Genomic DNA, 12,318 nt, shown 5'->3' with positions numbered 1-12,318 from the left:
GGAGAGGGTCTGGGGATGAAGCACCGACCGGAGACAGGAGACCAGTGATGGTAGAAGTCTCTGTGAAGTCTCCAAGTCATATCTCTTATATGAAGTTATGAATCTTGTACTTTTTAGAGCAACTCTTTTTCCAAGTGAGAATCCTGAGAATCCTGTTTTAGTCCATTCTAATTAATTTTTTACTTGCTGTGTGAACATTAGTCTAACAGCTCAAAGATGTATTTTTAGGCAGAAAACAATACATCCAACCAAGGAGTTCATTCCAATTTTACCTTTCCCCTGCTAGTCTGTGTCCATTAGCATGGTTGAGAGCCCATTCCAGTTTTAGAGCCCCATGCTCTTTTCCTAAGTTGTAATGCCAGTGGCGTTTCTCCCTGTTACACAGACCGGCAGCGTGACTTTTGTGGTGATGTGGTCTCTGTTGTGTTGTTACCACAATATGGACTTGGCCTTGCTTCTGTTCTATAAGGGCACGGGGCGCTGTTCACCAGGCAGAGGGCCTGAGTGCACATGACTCCACTGTAAAGTGCTTTTTACTAATTGTATTTGCAGTTACGACGTCTTTGACATCCTTGCTGTCAAAACATGAAATTACACCCAATTCCGTTTAGAGGTCTTACTTGGCTTCTGTTTGTGATTCCAGATAAGCCACATCTCATCCTACAAAATAGCTGGTGAGCAATGCAGAGGGGCTTGTATTTCTCGACAGAGAAGGGCTGAGGAAAGCAGAAGCAGAAAATGGTAGGCTGGTTGGTCATTTCAGAGTTGCTCTTCTGTAAAGGTGAAAGCAGAGGGGTTTCTTTATCTTGCAGCTGATACTGGCTGGCTTGGGATTTGGCTGCTCCCACTCCTGATTGCTCGGCTCCGATAAGCAGCTTACTTTCAGCTGGTGGTGGTATGACTGCAGCAGAGTGACTGTTTCAGTCTGTTCTCTTGGGCCCAGTGCGGGAGCCCAATAGGTAGTTGCTTATTTTATTTGACTTTTTAGCTGATTTAATGGGCAGAACAAGAGACTTGCCACGGCAGCTCTTTTCAGTGCACAGTTCAGTCGTGTTCAGCACATCCACATTGCTGCACAACCCTCACCACTTTTTGCCTGCAGAACTCTTTCTGTCGTAGCAACAACACCTCGTTGCCTGCCCCCACCAGCCGTGAGAATGACTACTCTGCTTTTCAGGTCTGTCAATCTGAGTATCACTCACAGACCTGGAATTATGCAGCATTTGCCATTTTCTGAGCGACTCATCTCACCTGGCCAACGTCCTCAAGCTGTATCCACACTGTGGCGCGTATTGGAATTTCCTTCCTTTTCCAGGATGACCAAGAGTTCACTCACACACAAGTTTGCGTATCTACTTGAGTTGCCTCTACTTCTGGCTATTGTGAATAATGTTGGTGTAAACACAGACTTGTACATGTCTGTGAGTCTCTGTCAGTTTTTTTTTTTTTTTTTTATACAAACTCAGAGCGGGAATTGCTGGCCTACATTGTTTTCTTGCTTTTCGTTGTGGTGGGGGGACTGCTGCCCCTGTTCTCACTGCCTGCTATTTCACATCCCCATGAGCAGACCAGAAAGATTCCCATTTGTCTACATACTTGCCAACTCTTGCTGTTTTGTGGTGTGTTTTCCTGTTGCTTTTGGCATCTTGTGTGAGGTTTTGATTTTCATCTCCTATTGATTGTTGATGTTGAGCATCTTTTTCTATGCTTACAGGAGATCTGTATTTCTTCTTTGGACGCATACTGATTCAAGTTTTTTGTCCAGTTTTTAGTAGAGTTAGTTTTCTGTTGAACTGTGGCTCTTTATTCTGCATATTGATTCCTATGAGATATGAAAATGAGACTTCCAGGAACCACAGTTTTGGATGATGGAGGGAGAGTTTCCCAGGCATGAGGATGGAACTCCCATCCTAAATTCCACACAGTTCTGTTCTGCTTGCATCAACCTAGACTTATCAGAAGTTTCCCAGTGATCTCCAAGGAGAGGATTCTGTAGGAGGAGACTTCAAAGGGCTCAGAGAGAAAGGAACTATAGGACACAGTTGGTGTTGTGGTGTAGCTGACCAAGCTGCCATCCATTATTGGAGTGCCGGTTCGAGTCTCGGCTACCTAACTTCTAATCCAGCTCGCTGGTAAGGCATGTGGGAAAACAAGGGAAGAGAGTCTACGTGCTTGAGTCCCTGTCATCCACATGGGAGCCGTGGGTAGAGCTGCTGGCTCCCGGCTTTGTCCTGGTCCACTTCTGCCTAGTGTAACCACCAGGGCATAAACTAGCAGATGAAAGATCTGTTTATTGTTGCATCTCTCCCTCTCTGTCAAATAAACCAAAAGTAAAATATTTTAAAAATGTAACTTTATTGCAAATGAATTTTGAAATCCATGCATGATTGCATTGATACATATATTCCCTAAACTTCTTAAAGAGCCTTCATATCTACAAGTGAACAAATTCGCAACATTCATAAAGAGACAAGAATTTGAGAAAAAGGAATTATGGCATTTGTTCAAAAAAAACAAAGGAAAATATGGATTTAAAAATCTGCACAAGGTTCTGGGGGAATAAAACATTACATCTCTCTCTTTTTTAGATTTATTATTTTTATTGGAAAGGCAGATTTACAGAGAGAAGGAGAGACAGACAGAAAGATCTTCCATCTGCTGGTTCATTCCTCAAGTGGCCACAATTCCTATAGCTGAGCCGAGCTGAAGCTAGGAGCCAGGAGCTTCTTCTGAGTCTCCCATGTGGGTGCAGGGTCCCAAGGCTTTAGGTCATCCTCAACTGCTTTCCCAGAACAAAAACAAAGAGTTGGATTGGAAGTGGAGCAGCTGGGATATGAGCCAGTGCCCTTATGGGATCCTGGCGCATGCAAGGCAAAGACTTCAGCCACTAGGCTACGGCATCAGACCAATATAGATCTCATTTTTAATTGAGATTTAATGGAGAGCCTTCACAAGTGATCCCTTGTGGGCACAGCTCCTTGGCTACTCAGACAAGATAAGCTCTGGGGAATGACCTGTTAGCATGCGTGCCCAGCTGCTGGTAGAATTCTGCTGGTGACTGACTTTCCAGGTACAGGGCAGAGCAGAAACAGTCTGACAGTGGTACCATCAGAGCACAGGTGTCAGGAACTGGCTGAGGTGAACAGCAGGTGTGTTGAGGAAGACAAGTCATAGTTTGGAGTGGAATTTTGTCTGCCTAACCCCACCCATTAGATACCCTCGGTTGAGAAAAGAAAAATGTCTGCTGTTGGGAGGTACAAAGGGGCGATGCCAGGGGCCACAGCTCGAGGCTTACAGGAGCCAGACTGGAGCAATGCGCCACACATCAGGAGACTGATCTGAGGGGCCCGTGTTATGGAGCAATGAGTTAAGTTGCCACATGTGATGCCAGCATGTGCGGCAATTGAGGAGTTAAGTGCTTGTGCCCCTACACCCACAGGTGCCAATGTTCTTGGCTTCAGACTGGCCATTGTGGCCATCTGGGGAGTAAACCAGCAGATGGAATTTCTTTCTCTTTCTCTAACTCTGACTTTCAAGTAAATAAACAAATTATTAAAAAAAAAAAAAAAAAGGTTGGGGACAGCACAGTAGCATTGCAGCTTAATCCTTTGCCTGTGGCACCCGTCCCCATACAGGAGCCACTGCTAGTCCTGGCTGCTACATTTCCCTTCCCTGCTTGTGGCCTGGGAAAGTAGTGGAGGATTGCCCAGGTCCTTGGGACCCTGCACCCACAAGGGAGACCCAAAGGAAGCTCCTGGCTCCTGGCTCCCAGCTTTGGATCAGCTCAGCTCTGGCCATTGCAGCCATTTGGAGTGTGAACCAGCAGATAAAAGACCCCTCCCCTGCTCTCTGTAAATCTGCCTTTCAAATTAAAAATATGTAAATAAATCTTTGAAAAGGACCAATCTGATCCTACTGCTCTCCAATCCAGCACCCTTATCCTGGCATCTGAGACTTTGGTTAATCTTCTGATTTTTCAGGAGAAGCTGCAAATATAATAATAATTTTTTTAAAAAAAGCCCTCTTGCCACAAAAATAAGAAACCCATCAGTATCGGAAGCCTCTCTGTAGGGTGGGATGAACATCTGGAGATAACCTGCCCCACGATTTGTCTTATCTAACACCCGGAAGCGCTCATGAGTGTCAGTAGTTCCTGGAAACATCCAGAGCATTCCAATTAGCCACAGGCCACCTCTTCCTTCACAGCCTTTTCCCTCCCACCTCACAGTGCCACTGTCCTTTTGCTGCCTAAGAGTACACCTCTGTCCACAATTCCCTCAAGGAAGTCATAATCCCTGAGATCTTGGAATTGCCCTTGTTCAGTCTCATCTTCCACTTGGTTGGCTGGGTCACCCACAGGAGGAGCGTGTGAGGGTGTGTGTGTGTGTGTGTGTGTGTGTGTGTTCCCAAATGGGGAAATAGCTGAGGAAAACAGAAAAAGGAAAAGTGACAGGAAGTGGGCGGCTGAGAGCCAGGGACCTGCCTTCTGAGGACCCCAGGGTGTCTGCTTTGGGTGCCCCCCTTTCCACACCTTGGTTTTGCCTTTTGCATGTCTCAAAGGGGAGAGGACAGTAAGAACAGGGTACCTCCTTGTGACTTGGGGCATGTCGTCTCAACAGCCGTAGATCAGATTAGGCTGAGTGTTTATATCTTGCGTGAATATCCTCACCTCCTGGGGCAGCATTGTGGTGAAGTGAATTAAGCTGCTGGCTGCAGTGCTGGCGTTCATATAGGTGCTGGTTCGAGCCTCGGTTGCTCTGCTTCCGATCCAGTTCCCTGCTAATGTGCCTGGGCTGATGGATGACCCAAGTCGTCCTGCACCCACATGGGGGATCTGAAAGAAACTCCTAGCTTTGGTCTCACCCAATCCTGGCCTTTGTGGTCATTTTAAGGTGTGAACTAATAGAAGATCTCTCTCTCTCTCTTTCTCTCTCTCTCTCTTACTCTGCCTTTCAGATAAAGAAATCTTAAAACTAAAATAAAGTCCTCAACCTCCAATGTGAGGGTGTGAGGAGGGGGTCTGAGGGAGATGATCAGGTCACGGGGTGCAGGCTCCGTGAATGGCATGAATGTCCCCCTGAGAGGCCCCAGAGGGCTCCTTTGCCCTCACAGAGCCTTGACCTTGAACTTCCCGCCTTCAGAGCTGTGGGACATCAACCTCTGCTCTTCATTCTGTCGCATTTTGCTATAACAGCCCTAACATAAGCCATCAGTCATTCTGGGCTGGAGGGACAACTGTGCCCATCACATGTGTGTGTACACACACACACACGCACACACACACATCACTAGCAGTGGTGTCTGGAAACGTCTAAAAGGATGCTTTTCGCTGCCACAATGACTGAAGATGTTCCAGTTCTCAGGGCTGGGGACTCAGGGGTGCCAAGCATCTGCAGCAAGGGACAGTGAGATGCAGAGTTTTCCCTGTCAAAATGTCCATTGGGTCCCCAAGGGAAACTGGGACTCCTGGAGGGTATTTGTTTACGGCAAAACCCTGCAAGAGCATATGCCAAGCAGGCTGGGGAGGGGAGGGGAGCCACCACAGCCTCCCTGGCACCTCCTGGTGGCAGGAAGCAGGAGGAAGACTTTGACCTCTAAAGACAGGGACTACATCAGCACCTTCCTCTAAGGCTGCATTTATTACTATCTTTAAAAAAACAAACTTATTTATTTAGACACAGATAGAGAAAGCTTCCGTTTGCTATTTCACTTCCCAGATGACCACAACAGTTGAGGCTGGGCCAGGCAAAGTCTGGAGCTTCTTTCCAGGTCTCGTGCATGGGTACAGGGCCCCAAGCACTTGGGTCATCTTCCGCTTCCTTCCCAGGTACATTAGCAGGAATGTGGGTCAGAAGTGGAGCAGCCAGGACTCAAACCAGCTCTCATATGGCGATACCAGCATCTCAGGCTGAGGCTCAGCCTGCTGTGCCATGACACCAGCTGCTATTGTCTTCTCATTATTTCCCTTTGGAAAACGGTGCCGTCTTCTGGCCTAGCCAAGGTCACGGTGGCACAGTGCACAAGAGTGGATATGTCACTGCTCTCAGATCATTTTCCACATTCCAGGTTGCATCCATGAGCCAAAGACATAATCATGTGACTTTTATTTTCACTACCATTTCACTGATACATGGAACAGGAAGTCATAATACAAAGAAGGTTAAACAGGTGGTGGTCACTGCCAATGACATGAATTGATTCAAATGCATAAACAGCAGGTGCTTCAGAGAAAGAATTTTGATACATCTGCAAGATCCAGTCAAAATGATGCGGAAATACTACCCTTTGGGAATTATCGTAGTCCAGCCTGGCTGGTTGCAAACAATGTGTAAAGAGACCAAGGTTATAGGTAAGAGTCTTTGTTTTGTGTTAACAGCAACAGGCTAAGCCACCAGATTGACTGGTAGACACAGTGGTGGACAGAACACGGTTATTACCCTCATCTAGGGATTAATCCTAACACTATGAGCTAGCTAGAGGTTACCTGTGCATCTGCTCCTGCGGTATAACAGGACTCCACCTTGTCATTCATGATGACTTCCTACTCGCAAGACTGACCTGAGTTCGACTGTAACTTTCCATTTACAGAAAATACAGGAAGGTAGAAGTGATACAGGATGAGGAGGCTATCAGGGCTGAAGATCACAAATTACAAGCCTCTTCGCCATGGAATTTCATGCTACGGGTCAACCAGAAAACTTCCCTTCCTGGGATGCCTTGTCTTCATCTGGGACCCAAGAAAAAAGTCGCTGTGTAAATATGTGCATTAAATCACACATAGAATGTTAAGGAGATATCACTAAACTCCCAGGTCACTACATTACCTCATACAAAACAAACACCCCAGCACCTGGTGCAATGGCTCAACAGGCTAATCCTCCACTTTAAAGCGCTGACACCCCAAATGGGCACTGGTTCATGTTCCAGATGCTCCACTTCCCATCCATCTCCCCGATTATGGCTTAGAAAAGCAGCAGAGGATGGTCCAAAGTCTGAGGACCCTATATCCACGTGGGAGACCTGGAGGAAGCTCCTGACTCCTGGCTTCAGATTGGCTCAGCTCTGACGGTTGGAAAAGTGAATCAGCAGATAGAAGATCCTTTCTCTCTGTCTCATCTCTCTCTGTAAACATCTGTTTTCCAATTCAAAAAACTATAAATCTTGAAAACACCCGAACCCCAAGTATCTGATATCTGAGTTAATTGATTACACAAATGTGCTAGGTTTACCTAGATGATCAGCTCTGTTAGACACTATTGAAGGTACAGTGTGGGATAGGCTGATACAGCTAGGATAACACAGTTCATTTAATAAGGTGACAGAGAACAGTTATGACCCCATCTGCAGCACAGACTGGAAACACACCGTGGAGACTCTGTGTTCTGGGAAGGCTCCGTGAAGAGTCAGGGCAGGGCAAAGATCTCAAAGTCAGAAGCACTTTAGGACAGCCCTCTGTGCCCCTGGGTGTGCTTACACACGTGTGTGTCAAAATCTGCTTGTTGGGGCTAGCTGATTGATGTGTCCCATGTCCTTGCTATACGTTTGAAGTTAAAATTTCTTTGCTTTTATCGACAAGTAAAAATGCACGTGCAATGTGCATCTCCACTCCTGAATCAAAGATGGACTCCCGATGAGACTGTTGAATATACCTTGACAATAGCATGCTGGATTTTCTCTCATTGTAGAGATGTACAATGCCACGATACAATTAAATAGCAGAATGATGGGCTTCTGAATGTTACTGAAGGACAGGGGAAAACAATGGTGAGGAGGGTAAAGGGGGAGCGTGGGAGGGGAAATCCCTGAGCCTATGGAACTGTATCATGAAAGATAAAATCGAAAACATTTTTTTCTTTGCTTTCTGGGGCCAGTGTTGCAGCACAGCGGGTTAAGCGGCTGCTCGTGACCCCGGCACCCTGCATCCAAGTGCCTAGCTACTCTGTTTCCAATCCAGCTTCCTGCTGATGTGCCTGGGAAGGCAAGAGAAAGTGGCTTGAGGGCTTGAGGCCCTGTCACCAATGAAGAAGAGTAGGATGGAGTCACTGGATCTTGGTTTTGGTTGGCTCACTGTTGGCCATTGTGTTTAGTTGGATAGTGAGCCAATGAGTGGATGCATACTCTCTCTCTCTTTCTCTGCTTATTCCTCTCTGTGTGTTGCTCAACCTTCAAATAAAGGAATAAATACACAGAGCTTCATAATTTTCCTTTGTTTGGCAGTTATCCTGGGGTTGTCACGATGTGCTAGGACTATTTATCCTTTTTCATGTTTGAAGCGGCTATCATCATCTCCCCTCTTGGCTTCCATGAGGCTTAAGCTGCAAGTACACAGATGAGTGTTTGTCTTTCCCATGCTTGTGTTTGATCATAAAGAGGCTCGCTATGGAAAGTGTTTCAGGCTGGTATTTTTCAAAGCTTTAAATTGAATTCCGATCTGAGCACATTTTCCTAAGATGAAGGTTGTCATTTACCTAGCAAACTAATGAGTTAAAGCAAAGAGCTGAAGTCAATAGCAATAAAAGAGGAAAGAACAAGGAGTTGCCCTTTGAATCCAGAATCCCTGAGAAGCCTTCATTTTCATCACAATGTATTCTTGCAAATCCTGTCCTAAAGCAGATTATGTTTTCCTTAGAGCGTAAGATTACAATTTTAAGTCGAGTGATTTAAAAATTGTGAGAGCTCCAGGAAAATCTTCAAAGCAGAGAAACGCTTCAAAGGTCATGAATCATAAAATCCTACTACTGACAGGGGAACTTACACTCAGAGATGGCAAGCAGCTCACAGAAGGCCCCCCCACCAACTCTAGAACTCAAATTCCTGGACCCAGGGTTTCAGTTCACCATGTGGTCCCCCTTTTAGAAATCTAAAATATATGCAGAAAAGTAATGGGTGTGTACACAGAGGCTGAACGTTCCACAATGTACACACACATAGCATGAAATGTTCCAGAACAGGGGTTCAGGTTACAGGGAGCAATTGTACCATATCTGTTCACTATTGCACATCTCTGTGTCGTAAGAATTGAGCACAGCTGGACATGTGTAGGCCTAGGAGAGGGAGTAAGTGCCTGACTCCCAGAGGAAGGAGCCAGGGGCATGAGGGAAAGAGAGATGGAGCCTGGGAAGTGCAAGGATTGGGGCTGAGCAGAAGTGACTCCATCACCCTGCCAAAGCCAGGTGGACACTCCATCCAAGGATGTTTGGAATGCTGAGTCTGCACAGAAGGTAGCTTACACAAGGGCCAGCTGCCCTGACTGTGAAGGAAAGAGCTGCTGGAGACTGAGCAGCCAGGGTAGGGCGTGGAACCTCCTGCCTAGTCCAACACAACTGTTTAAGCCTCACCTGCAAGCCCACATTCACATGAGCATCAGTTCAAGTCCTGGCTAATCTACATCTAGCCCAGGTCCCTGCTAATACACCTGGGAAAGCAGCAGAAAATGATCCAAGCATTTGGACCCTTGTATATATGTGGGAGGCTGGGGAGAAGATCCTGGTTCCTGGCTTCAGACTGGTCTAGCTTTGGCTGTGGTAACCACTCAGGGGTCAACCAGTGGTAGAAGATTCTCTCTTTTTCTTTCTTTATAACTCTGCCTTTCAAATAGATAAAATAAATTCATTTTTAATAAATCAGTGTTAGTGCCTGGCTCTTTGGCTCAATGGCTATATCCTTGCTTTGCAAGCACTGGCATTCCCTATGGGCACCAATTTGTGTCTCAATTGCTTCACTGCACATCCAGCTTTCTGCTTGTGACCTGGGAGACTGATACACAATGGCCCAAGGCCTTGGCGCCCTGAACCCACATGGGAGACCTGGAGGAAGCTCCTTGCTTAGGATTGGCTTAACTCCAGCTGTTGTGGCCACTGGGGGAGTGAACCAGTGGATGGAAGATTTTTCTCTTTCTTTTTCTCTGTAAATCTGATCTGCCTTTCCAATAAAAGTAAATGAATCTTTTAAAAAAAATCAGTGTTAAAGGGCCTGGTGTGATGGCTCAAATGGCTACATCTCTCCCTCAAACACTGGCTTCCCATATGGGTGCTTCATTTCGCACCTAGCACCCTGCTCGTGGCTTAGGAAAGCAAAAGAGGATGTCCCCCTGCACTCATGTGGGGGGCCATGTCTCCTAGCGGCGGCTTGGCTCAGCTTGGGTCATTGCAGCCACTTGGGAAGTGAGCCAGTGGATGGAAGATTTTCCTCTCTATCTCTCCTTCTCTCTGTAAATCTGCCTTTCCAATAAAAATAAACAAATTTTAAAGAAAAATCAGTGTTAGAATTAACTTGAAGAAAATTTTCAATGCAAACAGAAGACTCTGAAGTAGATCTTACGGTATCTCTTGGATTATTGCAGAGTGCCTGACATCCATAAAGAAGAAGCAGAGTTCGCAGGACTCTAGCACACGATGGATCCATGAACAGACACGTTCCCACCTTGGAAGCTGAACTGAATAGCAGAGCAGACAATGGCTGCAGATCAGAATCATTCACTGTCACTCCAAGATGACAGTGTGAAGGCTATCAACAACACATGGGAAAATGAATAAGCTAATAAGAATGCAACATCTCTGCTAGAAAAGTCACAAGAAAGAAGAGCAAGGATGGAAGTAATAGGAAAATAAGAGAAGTTGTGAGATCAGCATTGTGGTGCAGCAGGTAAGGCTACTATCTGTAAATGATAGCATCTTACATGGGCTGCTCCACTTTCAATTCAACTTCCTGGATTAGGCCTGGGAAAAGCAACAAAAGATGGGCTCAAGTGCTTGTGTCTCTGCCATCCACATGGGAGACCAAGATGAAGTTCCTTGTACTTGGCTTTGGCTCAACCCTGAATGTTGCAGGCATCTGGGGAGTGAACCAGCAGATGTTTCTTTCTGTAACTCTGACAAGAAAGAAAGGAAGAAAGAAGGGAAGGAAGGAAGGAATGAAGGAAGGAAGAAAGAAAGGAAGAAAAGAAGAAAGAAAAAGATTTAAAAAGATATATCCACTTATATTAGAAAGGCAGATTTACAGAGAGAAGGAGAGATACAGAGAAAGATCTTTCATCCACTGGCTCACTCCCCAAGTAGCTGCAACACCCAGAGGCGAGCCGATCTGAAACCAGAAGCCAGCAGCTTCTCCCAGGTCCCCACATGGGTGCAGGATTCCAACCACTTGGGCTATTCTCCACTGCTTTCCCAGGCCACAGGCAGGGAGCTGGACGGGAAGTGAAGCCGCCGGCACGTGAATCGGCACCTGCATGAAACCCCGGCATGTGCAAGGTGAGGATTTAGCCACTCAGCCATTGCTCCAGGCCTGAAAGATCTATTTTTTTTATAAGAAGAAGAAAATTCACACAAGTTGAATAAAACATTCATCGTCAAATGCTCCGAAGGAGAAAGAAAGAGAGAAGAGGATGCCCTATTTACAAACACACAGGTGCCATTTATAAATTCCAAAGACTACGAGAACAATGTGAGAGTTCTAGGAAAGAACAGACAAGATCAGGAGTAAGAATTCCTGCTCAGCGTGTCTGTCATCTATAACAGCATGAAATCATGTCTCATGTTTTGAGGGAAAATTATTTTGAACCAGAATTCCATGCTCAACCATATTGCTATTCAAGTATGAGAGTAAAATCAATTGGAATTTCAGAAACAAAAGAGTTTGTAAATGCTACCACACTCAAAAACCTTTAAAAATAGTTAGCTCATAGTGTATTTCTCTGTGGGGGGAGAGGACACAAATCAGAGAAGAAGAAAACTTCATATAAAAAAACAGTGTGGGGCTTGGCAGCGTGGCCTAGTGGCTAAGGTCCTTGCCTTGATCCCATATGGCCGCTGGTTCTAATCCTGGCAGCTCCACTTCCTCTCTATCTCTCCTCCTCTCAGTATATCTGACTTTGTAATAAAAATAAAATAACTCTTTAAAAAAAAAAAAACAGTGTGATGGGCCCGGCATGATAGCCTAGCAGCTAAAGTCCTTGCTTTGCATGTGCCAGATCCCACATGAACACTGGTTCTAATACCAGTGGCCCCACTTCTCATCCAGCTCCTTACTGTGACCTGGGAAAGCAATCAAGGACGACCAAAAGCTTAGGGACCCTGCACCTGTGTGGGAGCGCCGGAAGAGGCTCCTGGCTTCAGATTGGCGCAGCTCCAGCCATTGTGGTAGCTTGGGGGAGTGAATCATCGGAAGAAGATCTTTCTCTCTGTCTTTCCTTCTCTCTGTATATCTGACTTCCCAAACAAAATAAAATAAATCTTTTAAAAAAATAGAGTGGTGAACAAGTAAGTGAAATTGTTTATGAGGTAGGTGTGAACAAAGTATTGCCAAGAAACAATTCTTAAG

Source organism: Ochotona princeps, chromosome 11, assembly GCF_030435755.1.
Source record: "Ochotona princeps isolate mOchPri1 chromosome 11, mOchPri1.hap1, whole genome shotgun sequence".
Taxonomy (NCBI): domain Eukaryota; kingdom Metazoa; phylum Chordata; class Mammalia; order Lagomorpha; family Ochotonidae; genus Ochotona; species Ochotona princeps.
The sequence above is the reverse complement of the archived record's forward strand: the minus strand, read 5'-3'. Positions refer to the sequence as shown.